Here is a 12306-nt window from a genome sequence, read left to right as displayed (position 1 = left end):
CAGACAATACACTCTTGTCACTTTGAATTTTAAACGATACGAACACCAGTAGGGAGTGACAGAGCAAAAAGAAATTGCAGTGGCAGAAATGGAATAAGAATAATACCCTTCAGTTGTGTATTGGTGCCTATTTTTTCTTTGCTAGTCGGTCAATTTTAGGTCACAATACAGTCGGAAGTTCTGAGATTAGCCCTCCAAACAACAGGAATTTTCTGTGTAAAAGAACTGAGAAAAAAATCTATTTACCGATCAGATCACTTGAAAAAAAAAACCAATTTTTTTTTTTTTTTAGTTCAAATAATCGGAGAAATAGTTGACCTACTTTTTGAAAATGAGTCCAAATGATGATGATTTATGATTTTTATTTTGGCCATGATTAAGGCTTAAGCTGAAATTCAAACGAATTTATAAAATTTGAATCAATATTGGGTTTTGAGCTTCACTGACATATAAACACTGTATGCTTAGTGTGTTACCTCCCGAGTGAAAGTTGGGGAATAAAGGGCAAAACTAATGATTTACATCCCCCAACACAAATTCCATCTCATAAAAAGTTTAATTGCGGTACCGTGCAAAATATTAATGTTTTTCAAATGAACATGTCGCTTTTTGGCAATATAAGCCTCATATTTGGTTCAAATTGATCAGTGTCCTCTGAATTTAACATGTTTTTATTAGGTTCCTCGTTTCCCTTTTCATTTGTGACAGCCTGTGCCAAAAATCAGGCACTTCTGGTAACTTTACTGTGTTTCCCTAAACTATTTTGGCTAACAGAGGGCGGCCTTCACTGTCCCTGTCAGCTACATGAGGTTGCAGATCAGTGGAAAGTTGCCAAACACAATTATGATTAATATCGTACTGAAATATTGGGTAATTTTTGTTGTACCGGTAGGTGTTGAGATGTCATCAAATTTTATTGATTTTTTTTTCCTTTGCTGGTTTTTTAAAATTCATGGGGGGGGGGTTGGGTTCAAGGCTTTTTGGTACTGATGCCCCAGAGTGACTTTTCAGTTCATTTTTTCTTCCTTCAAAATTTCTCAGAAATTTTGTACAAGCTTGCTATCCATTTCAGAGATGGGACCATCATTTTGTACAAAGGCCCGTGGTGCATACATTGTATCCAACAAAAATCTTTGATTATTTGGTCGGCCTCAAAGTTAAGCTGCAGGCCCTTTTCATGCTTAAACCGTAAGAAAAAGCATGTCAGATTCCGTTAGCTGGGCAATGCGTTTAGAGTTCATGTCCATTTGATTGGAAGTCCAACTTCCTGGCTTGTTGACAGTTTTCCCCGGACTTACATCCGGGATCATGACAGCACACCCCCACCCCTCCTTATCACTTCAATCTCCTACCCCATTCAGGTACAGAGAAACGACAAGTCAATATTTTCACAAAAATGCCTTCTGTCATGCTTTCAATCATTCAGCTTGTTCATTTTTTTTTCTGACTTAAATCCGGGATCGTGACAGCCCCCACTCCCCTGTCCCTCGCCCCCCTCGTAAGTATCGTCACATATACCGTACACGTACACCAATCTGATTTTGAAATTACAATGACGCTTCTGGTAGCATTATTGGGACGCTTCCGTGCCTGAACGTCGTCACATGTGCATTTTTGCATTTTTTCATTCATGCTTGTTGACTGTTTTCCCCCACTTGAATCTCGGATGATGGATATACTGGTCACCCCATTCCCCCACCAACGAAAAAATTAATTGCTTCAAATTTAGTTTCTTATGCAGGTGTGCTCCTTAAAGGAAATAATTATACAGCATTTAGTGCTGTAATTTGGGGGTTAGTATTTATAACAAGCATTGTTACACTGACTTGTTTGAAGTTTTGTGTTCGTAGATGCTGGAAAAACTGAGAAAAACAATCATGTTCCTGTAGTCTTGCTCCCTGACCCCACTTAAGATGAAACAGCAATTTATAGACGTCGGGGAATTGTAAGGTCTGGCAACCAGTCTAGCTGGCTTGTACCCATTCATAGGTGTGAAATCGACTGCAAACAAAATAAGGACTAAATAAATATGGTAAATTAGGAGCAGTATTTGGAAAAAAGCCAGTTTTTCCAACGCTGGTAGGCTGACCAGCGTTGGAAATGGATACAAAATTGACCCACTTTTCTTGAAAATGATAGCACACCAGGTGCCATGATTTTACAAGATGCTTTAGACTGTCATTCACAAACAGTCCAGTAAGGTATTTCATAATAATTTGGTAGTTTTGTTGTTTGATGTTTGCAAATGTTGTATATTCCCTTTAATTAAAATGTTCCGAAACTTGAATGATGTGCAACTCATGCAATAAAAATGTAAAATGAAATCTGTCACAAGAACATTTTTTTCTGAGAATGTTTTCACCGTTTGTGTCCAATGCAAGATAATACTTCATCGATTATGTTCCATTGTTCTGTTTTCATTTCTTAGGGGTTGTTGTCCGTTTGTTTGAACTTACATTTTCAAATCCTGGTTCATTGCCCTTCGGTTTTTCAGTTGCCGTAGAGACACACCCCTGTTTACATCAACAAATATCTCATAGCCAGAGACAACCTGACTGAAATTTACTTGACAATAATCTAACAGTTTCAAGACTCCTAGTTACAGGTGTTTTTTTTTAAACGCTCAAGGATTGTTCTGAAGTAGAGAGTCCTAAAGAGTTTATTGACCCAATGGAAATAAAACAAAAATCGAATCAAAACAAAACAAAGAAGCAAAAATAAAGAAACCAAAATTTGTTGCCCATTTCTTCGATCTTTAATTGCATATTTAAAATCATGACAAAAAATCCAAAAAGTGCTCATTTTCTGTGAAATAATCAAAATTGCCTTTGTGTGGAATTCGTTTTGTCACTTTTTTCAACTTTATCTGCTAAACAACGTATTAGAAAATGACATGCTAGAATAAAATTTTGTTTCAGAATATATGGGTTTTTTTTAGTTCTTTTTTTTTCTTTTTTATCTAAATTTGTTGCAATCTCAATCTTCTAAAGAAAGTGTAGATTTGCACAATAACACTTTACTTCAGAACAAAAATATTTAGTGGGTTTTTTTTCTTCAATTTTTATATTTTAATATTTAAACAATTTTTTTCAGAACAACATCACATTTGTCCTCTTTTTGTGGTCTGAGTGCAGTGATGGAATTTGAAAAAAATCCAGTGATTAGCATTTTTCCTTTGAGTATTGTACCACTAAAAAATTTGATCAGGTTAAAATTACATTTTGAAACCATGGGACATGTATTGTAACAACACAAAGAATTCACCAAAAACTCTCTCTATTTTATTCTCCATATTTTAGTTTGTTTTCAAAGGGTATCAATTAAGAAGCTGAATTTATTTTAAAAGTCATTCTTTTTTTTTTAATTGGACTTTTATTGCAACTCTTCAATAGTTCTGTCTTTTGAAAGCAGACGGCTATCACTTTTGTTGATTTGTTTGTTTGTTTATTTGTTTGTTTTTGGTGGGTGGGACGGTGATGGTATGTACGAGGGGTGATTGATAAGTTTGTGGCCTAAGGTAGAATGAGATGAGCTATATAAAATGGAAAAATTTGATCGAACGAAAAAAATTGAACGAACTCAAAAATGGCAACATAATCCCTTGAAAGGTTGTGCCAAGTCTGTTTCTGATCAGGTCCAAGGAGTTTTGGGACACAACGAGATGACATTGTGGAAATTTTGACACATTGGCCGATTTGTTCCATTTTCAAGGTTTAATTCTCAGGAACCGGTAGCTGTCAAGGTTTAATTATCTGTAACAGAAAAACAAGAAAAGATAATAACTTCAAGCTTTCTGTGTAATTATTCAACAAGTCAAACTGCGCACAATATCAGTTAAAACTGTTTAGCTCATCTCCTCCTACCTCAGGCCACAAACTTATCAATTACCCCTCGTACATGTAAATAAAACCCCAGCACACCAGATACACAAGATTAAATTATCAGTAATCAAACTAGCGATTTGTGCTCAAAAACTTGGCATCTTCTTTTTCTTCTTTTGCCTGTTCCATAGACCAGTAGGTAATTTTATTTTTCTCAATTTGTTTTTCCCCTGGTATCCGGGCTCTTCAGTACAAAACCCATTTTTCTGCCAATCATTTCAATGCAAATGTATACCGCGGCACGGGGCTCATAATTTTCCATTCACGTCATACAAACACACACACAATCACAATAGGGAAAAAAATAATAATGAAAACCTGGTGAAAAGAAAAAGATTGGCGCAGTCTTTTTGAAAGCTCTCTGGGGGTCCGATTTCATAATCCACCAGCTGTGATGAGGTCAAAGGTTAACCTGCCGCTTAAAAGCCATACTTTCTGTGCCCTTTTTCCCACCTTTTTTGAGTGGATGTAAATCTTTGGGGAAGTAGTTGGTCCCTCTTTTTTGTGAATTGGGCTGTTTGTTCCTTTTTTCCCTCTTTTTCCATTTTGTTCTGTTATTCTCTCCCAAGTCGGTGAGGGGTGTTTATTTTTTTTATTTCTGCGGACTTGGAGCAAACAGAAATGGTTGATTTTTTTAGGGGGATTGTGATGGGTAAGTTGCTATTTTCTGGATGTTTGGTTGAAGTTTGTTCTGGAGTTTTTGAGAGAAAAAAGGATATTTTGTGCAAAATTTGCCTCACAAAGTGTTTTTAATTCAGTTGTTTTCACTGGTGTATTTAGAAGGTCCATGCAAGTTCAGGTCTTTTTTTTGCAAGTCAATTCTACAAAAAATAATTATTTTTTTGAGTACCGTATACAACTCATCAACAAATGTTGTGTTAGTCAAGCAAGCAAACCTAACTTAATGATAGTTGCAACTAAGGTGTATTTTTATGAAGTAGTTCATCTGACAGTTTATATACAGTTTTATCATAATTAAAATACAATATACTGAAAACAAATATTTAAAAATGTATCAAATTTTGCAACGTTTTGGCAAGTGCAATTTGGATTCTTCTAGGTCATAATTACTTTAGAACCATTTGGAGCAAATTTAATCCAAGTCAGGACTTCTAATTTACTTATGAAATAACTGTATTTTTTTATGCAGTTTCATTGCCTCCTGACAAATCCTAGCCAATGTCAAGGAGCTGTTCCGCTCAGAAATTTGCCAAGCCCCCCAAAATATTTTTTATCAGCCAAACTAGCTAGGTTACCAGCGAAAGTCTTACAGTGTAAATGCACATCGACATGATCATTTTGTAACTTATAGTTTGGAAAGTGAGTTACTTTCCAAGCCAAAGTTTTAATGCTTAAAAGCTTCATGAAGTTGGGCCCAATTCACATTGAGTTCAGTGATACTTCCATTTTTTTTAATCCGCTAAACCGGCTTGTTGAATTGACTTAATCAGTTAGAGATCCTACTTGAAACTTTACAGAGACGTACACACACCCTACGCCAATTCTCTAGTAAACACTGCCGCAAATGTGTTAGTATTGATTTTCCTGAACAGCTTTGGCTCCATCTCGCCTGCTTAATAATTCATGATGTTAACGGACGATTGCTACCTGAAGTAATGGACTGAAGATACTACAACGTACTTGTGTGCAATGATATGTATTACTAGAGGAACAACAGGAGTGAGCCATGGCGGAAAATGTTGCAAAAGATAGACTGAATAAAACTGGATGTTTTAGGTTTCTGTTCTCTCTTAAGTTTTCTCGCTTGATTACAATCTTTAGTTTCTTTTCAGGTTACATTCTCTAGTTTCTTTTCAGGTTACAATCTCTATTTTTTTCAGGTTACAAATGTCTAGTTTCTTTCAGGATACAATCTCTAGTTCTTTCAGGTTACTTTCTGGTTACAGTTTTTTCCAGCTCTGGGAGACTTGTTTGACCATATTTATTGGTTTGTTTGTCTGTTCCTGCTTTCCCATGTTTCCTTCGCCACTTGCCGCTTGTATTGTTACAGGTGACTTCCGATACAAAGATATGTTGCCTACATGTACTTTTATTTGTGGTTATTCTAGCTAGAAGCCCTGTGACATTGTTCTTTGGCATGATTTGCTGTCGAGTGGGTTTAGCTTAAAATTTCTTTCTTTCGAAGGTCTGTCTTGTGGGTCACCTTCTTTCCTACTCATCCAGACTTAGTAATACTAGAGCTAGCTAGCTATAGCTACATGTGAAGAGTACATTTGCCATAAAATATTAACCCCCAAATCCATCCATTTCTAAAAATTACAGCAAAAAGCAAATGTTGTGTATTACCTTTTGGGACCACAGTTATGTTGATTAAAAACAGAGGTGATTTCCTTGATTTCATTTGGAAATATAAATATCAGGTACATTTTGTTTTGGGGATTATTGTTTTTCAATTTTTGAGCTGAGACCGAATGACAGGTCTACTTCTGTGTTTGCTGAAGTCGGCGTGTTTGTCTCTGTGTTTGTTTGTTTGTTTGTTTGTTTGCTCGGACTTGACATGTTTTCAAGTACAGGCCAGACTCCGGTCACATCTCTTAACCTTTTGAGTACAGGACTTATTACTTCAACGGCATTCTGATGTTATGCCTAAATCACGGCCTCAAACTACACACAAAAACTCTATCTTTTAGTCAGATTAATCCGAGATAAGAGAGAAATAAATTATCCTTGTGTCTATTGACTTTTATTAAAAAAAATAAATTAAGTTTGATTTGATGCTTTAAAAGTACAATAGCCTTCTGACCTAACCGTCGTGTGCAGAAATTTACTGAGGTGTTTTTATGTACTACTGTCAGTCATAGTGTGTACAAGCCTCATTGGCCCGCCCACATGTCACTCAATGCAAATGAGGAGACATGAATAATTCATGAGTCAGTGATGTGGAAACAAAAAAATATCCCATTCATCATTCCCTAAGCTGACACTTGTTGGTGAAACCCCTGGGCCAATGTCATTCTTTGAGTGGCCATGAAGGTTAAAGAAGTCGTTTCTCAGTCTGATCAGTTTTACAACTTTTTTTACTCATTTTTTCTGATTCTGATTGTTAGTACTCAGTTTTTACTGAAAATGTTTAAGGAACCATCTCCTATAGGGGAGGAAAGAATTTGCAACATTTTATGACTCCTTTTAAAAAATGTTTTTTTATTATTATTTTAAAATAACAGAATGGAGTGCATGGAACAATAAGAGAATTTCAAAGTGTACACACAGTGATCAAAAACCTGAAAAATCTTTTGAGACTTCAAAGTGTGCATGTTTGTCATAAAGTACAATGTTTTGTTGTTGATGTAAACATTTCGACTGAGTTTGTACCAGTCTTTTAAAGTAAATTATTCCTACCACTGACCCGTCACCAATGACAATATTTGGGTGAGAGTTGACAACTTAAGTGACTGTCCCTATGCTCTCTTCAACTCAATCGACAGAAAACTTGGTTGAGATCATCCATTTCTGTTCAGACAAAATAAGTTAATGATGGCTTTTTTTTTTACTTCTAATAAATTTTGTTTTTCAATTCCTATTTTGGGCAACAGCAACCCTCTCAAAAAGGGCGTTCATTTTGTGCACAATTAACCTGCCCTGCAAGAGCCCAATTATTGTCTGGCAGCAGATAATTAAAATTTTGTGAAGATTAAACTAAACGTCGATGGATTTTTTGGTTCAATGTCTCATTCAAAAGTGAATAACTTGTATATTGCTGGGAAAATCACAATTCAAAACAAATTAATTTTTCGAGATGAAACTCGAAATTAGCAGGGGGAACGCATATTAAAACTGTCAGAAAATTGTGCAATGTCTGACCGTAATTTCACCCCCCCGGGCAACGGTGACAAACAAGTTTTGGGTTGCGTCCCGTCACATCTTTGACTCCTGGCCAAGTTTTGCCAAGTTCTCCAATGTTCTTCTCGTTGTTGATCTCTCATTGAGTTTTAGCAAACACAATACTGAGCTGGCACTAGCTTGGACCAGTACCAGGAAGAAAGAAAAATAGGGAGAAAAAAACCCTGAAAATCTACGTCATCATCAGCTTGAAGTATATAGTCGCTTTTTCATTTTGTTCACGGACCAGCAAGCACTATTGTTATAGCAAAAGCAAATCTGAGACACAGTGCATGGTTACACCTGTATGCTTTTTACGATCATTACGGGAGTATTACGAGCGGCCCATGCAGCGCTCTTGTTCAATTTTACGCTTTGCTCTCAATGACACAAGGTTTTTTTTCTAATTGTGTGCGTGTGGGGGGGGGGGGGAGGGGTGTTAAAATGTCTGAAGTTCTGAAATTTAAAGGGAATGTACATCATTGGCTTTTGCTGTAATTTTCAGAAATGAACTACATGTATTTGAAGGGTTAGTAAAATATATCAAATATTGTTACACTGACATGTTTGAAATTTTGTGTTCGAAAATGCTGGAAAAACCAAGAAAAACAAAAATGTTCAAGTAGTCTGGTTCCCTGACTCCACTAAAGATAAAATGGATCAATTTATAGATGCCAGAAAATTGTAAGGTAAGGGAACCCTGACTCCACTAAAGATAAAATGGATCAATTTATAGATGCCAGAAAATTGTAAGGTAAGGGAACCAGTCTAGCTGGCCTGCAGCTGTTCATGAACATGTAACCAATAGCAAACAAAATCTGGACTGAAAAAAGGGTAAATTTGTAGCAGTAGTTGAAAAATAGTTAGGTTTTTCCAACGGTGCCATAATTTTACAGGATGCTTTAGACTGTCATTTACCAACATCCTAGTAAGGTATTTCGTAAAAACTTTGTAGTTTTATTTTGCGATGTTTGCAAATGTTGTATATTCCCTTTAATCTGTGCACAGAATTGGTGTGATGTGACTGTATTGTCTGTTGTGTCAGTTTTATTTTCTCTGAGTTTTGAACTAGGGAACACCAAAAAATTCGAAATTGTGAAAAAGGTGTTTATATTAAGCATTGAAAGGGCGGATTGCCACAACACTATGTAAACGTTCTGTTTGTAGAAAACAAGTCAGTTCTCAAATGGTACCATAGGCAAGGATATTCATGGTATTTATCTAGACTAAAATGTGGTTTTCGAAACTGTCATTTCAAAATTCGAAAGACCTAGAATGCAGGAGAAATCATTGTAGATTTCAAAATATTCCCAGAACTACCCCCCCCCCCCCTTGGCACACCTTAGACTCAGACCCTTCCTTTATATCAATCCCCCCCCCACACGTTTCCTAAAAGCTAGATCCATCCCTGGTTAGCAAACTTTCTGCCTACTGTTAGGCAGTAACATAAAGGTTTTTACTGTTGTGTAAAAAAAGGGATCCCACGTCCATCTTTCAAGCCGTGCCGAGTTTCACTTCCCACATGAACTTTTACCCTAATCCCTAAACCCACTTTCTCTAAGCTCCCAATCCCTCTCAACATTTTGTTCTTATCCTGTCCAAGCCGACAATAATGCCATAAATCCATCTCTGAATGGAATTAAGAATCCCAAAGGCAACATCCAACCCATGTGGTTCTGTTCTCACTGTGTTCTTCCACCTTTCTTGGAGGGGGGGGGGGGGGATTCTATCTGCCTGACTCCTCGAGCCATGAGTTTAAGACAGTAGACCGACTTATCATCAATATTTGATGAAGTAAGAGCTCCCCTACTTGGCGCTCGGCCTTGATGAAAAAGAGAACCGCAGAAAAGCTTTCCAGACGAAGTGATCAAAGACCGGGATTAAAATTCATCTATTGAGTTGGGGAATTGGAAGAAAAAAAATTGTAAAGGATTGTTACCTTGCTATTGTGTGGTCGTGTAAGACCTTTTGTGACTTTTGGGAAAACATACCTTGGTTAGATGTGATGTATGGTAGTTTCTCTTAGGTCATCAAAGTACGGCTTTTTTGTGTTTGGCCTAGCTGAGAATGAGGCAAAAATGTGTTGCATTGCATCCCAGTGAAATGAGTTGTGTTTATCTTTTTTTCTTCATTTTTTCGATTGTGGGTTTTGCTGCTCACCAGTGTAGTTTAGCAATGTGTACTATGTGCTGTACAAAGACTTGATAAAAAGATTCACAAGCTTGCATGGGTGGGACTCGAACCCATAACCGCCCGCTTACTAGCACAGAGGTATATTTTATGATTTCATTACATCTATTTCAATTCAATCTTAGGCTTGTGGTGTACGTACAAAATTACATCTACATGTGTCCTTAGATCGAAAGCTTGAAGGCAATGAGACAATGTAATGAAGACTTTTGTTGGTGGGGATTCGAAGCCGGGTCACAGATGAAGAAAGTGAGAAAAGCACCCTTTCACTAAACTGAACAGTTTTCTGGTACAATTTAGAAATGATCTCTGATGGGTTGTAAAAATGACTAAAGAAATTTATATCTGTCACAATTTAGTGGTCTACTTCGATGATCTATTTTCTTATTTGGTTGTAACCCAGAAGTCCCAAATATTTGCTTTGTTTTTCCAGCTCTCAAATTACAAACTTCACATTTTTATGTTCGTCGTGAGGGGATCAGTTCCCGACCTGCCCTCGTGATTGGCTGAAATTGTGTGAATTAATGTTCCTATTTATTGTTTCAACTTGGAAACCGGCGTAAAGGTCGGCTATGATTATTATGAATACATAATATCAAAACAAAGGCTCCGTAAAATTATTGCCTGTGAGTCTAAGATCATAATATCATGGGAGTTAATTTTCCTTTCAAGGGGGGGAGGCTGTGAAAAGTTGCCTCGTACAAGTCATTTTCATGTGTTCTGTGTCTTTAAAGAATGTGTCGTGTGAACTTCAATATCAAAATTTCACTGATTCAACACTTGACTTGATTGCCATCCGAGATTTGTACATATACATACATGTATACAATAATTAGCCAGTTTATTATGACAACTAATTTCTGTGGTATTAAGAAATCTTAAGCAGGGATGGCGGGAACCCGTAGGGCTTGTCAAGTTCAAGTCCCCTGTAGAACATTAACAAGGAACGAAATGATAACCGAATGCATTACAATTTTTTTTTTGTCCTTAGGGAGAGAGGAGGCCGGGGAGGGGAGGGGGGGGGGGGAGGCGGGCTGTGAAAAGTTGCCTCATAACAAGTCATATGTTGATGGTGTCGTCTGAACTGTCGTGTATCCACTACATGCAGTACTGACCTTAAAATATTTTTAAACACCCCCCATGTCACCCTCCACTTTTTAAAGGGGGGGGGGGGGGGGAGATATCATATCATTTGTCCCCACCCCACACTTTTTCTACCCCTAGTTTAAATTGTAGCCTTAAATTTGTTTAAATTGTTTAAGTTGATTCTATAGCTCAGAATGGCTGATTCATTGACTCCAAATTCGAAAATGTTTAAGTGATCTTTTGCTAAAACAAAATTGGTTAAAGTGGTCAGAAATTGCCTCAGATCACACAGAGCGTCTAGAATCCAAAATATTCCAGGGCCTTGATTAGTGGGCCCAAACCCCACACCGTTAGGGCTCCGTGTTCGCATTAGTTCTGATCAAGCTTTGCCCCACTCCCTTCACATTTGAAAAGCGATTGACGCCCTTGTACTGCAGCACATTTATTTCCCCAGTTATCTGTAGTTGCTTGTATTCCTGAAGCCAAGGACTGTCCCATTTTCCCCCTCAATCCTTCCACCTGCCAGCTATCTGAACATCCCCACAAAGCCATTCCATTAACCTTTTACCTTGTCCAGCCGGCTACTCGTCCCCTCATTATGCCGACTGGTTGTCCCTTTTTACAAAGATAGCGGCTACTTAAAAAGCGTTTTTCGTACCAGCAATGGTCAGAAATCCTTCCCATTAGATAGCTCACCTTGTAAAAAAGGGCTTTTATGGTCCAGATGGCTCGATTTCAAGTCTCGTTGTCGTCAAGTTTTTGTACTCGTGACTGACTTGTGCTGTGAGTAATCCTACACAAAATCTTTTCAAAAGTGAATCTTTTCATCAGTGTAAAAGTGACAGGGACTACTGTTTGTGCATGGAGAACACTTTTTTTTTTTAAAAGGTTGTTTACACGTGTACATGTACCTCATGGATTGACTGTACATGTAAAGGCAATGTCTTTTGTTGTACATGTAATAAGCCACAAAATTTACCCAGTGCTGATGCACAGATGGGAGAAAAAGAAAGTGACTGCAGTTGACTGCGTATACAAAAGTAACCCCAGTTCGTCACGGTTTGGGTCCGGGATCGGGAAAAGCATTGAGTCCTAGATTGTGTCTATTTGTGTCTGAGTTCTAGCTGACTCAATTGAAAGTTACAGTCCATCATTTGCAGCTATCCACTGTGAAGTGCTGTGAAGTGCTGGCATGCTATCATTTTGAAGAAATCAATGAAAGAAAGCCTTTCCAACCATGCGTCTAAAGACGCATCGTTGTGTGTACATTTTCAGATTCTTTTGCTGATGAAACCCCCCCCCCCCCCCG

The sequence above is a fragment of the Patiria miniata genome, unplaced genomic scaffold, assembly GCF_015706575.1.
Source record: "Patiria miniata isolate m_02_andy unplaced genomic scaffold, ASM1570657v1 HiC_scaffold_18, whole genome shotgun sequence".
Taxonomy (NCBI): Eukaryota; Metazoa; Echinodermata; class Asteroidea; order Valvatida; family Asterinidae; genus Patiria; species Patiria miniata.
This window is presented reverse-complemented; position numbering follows the sequence as displayed.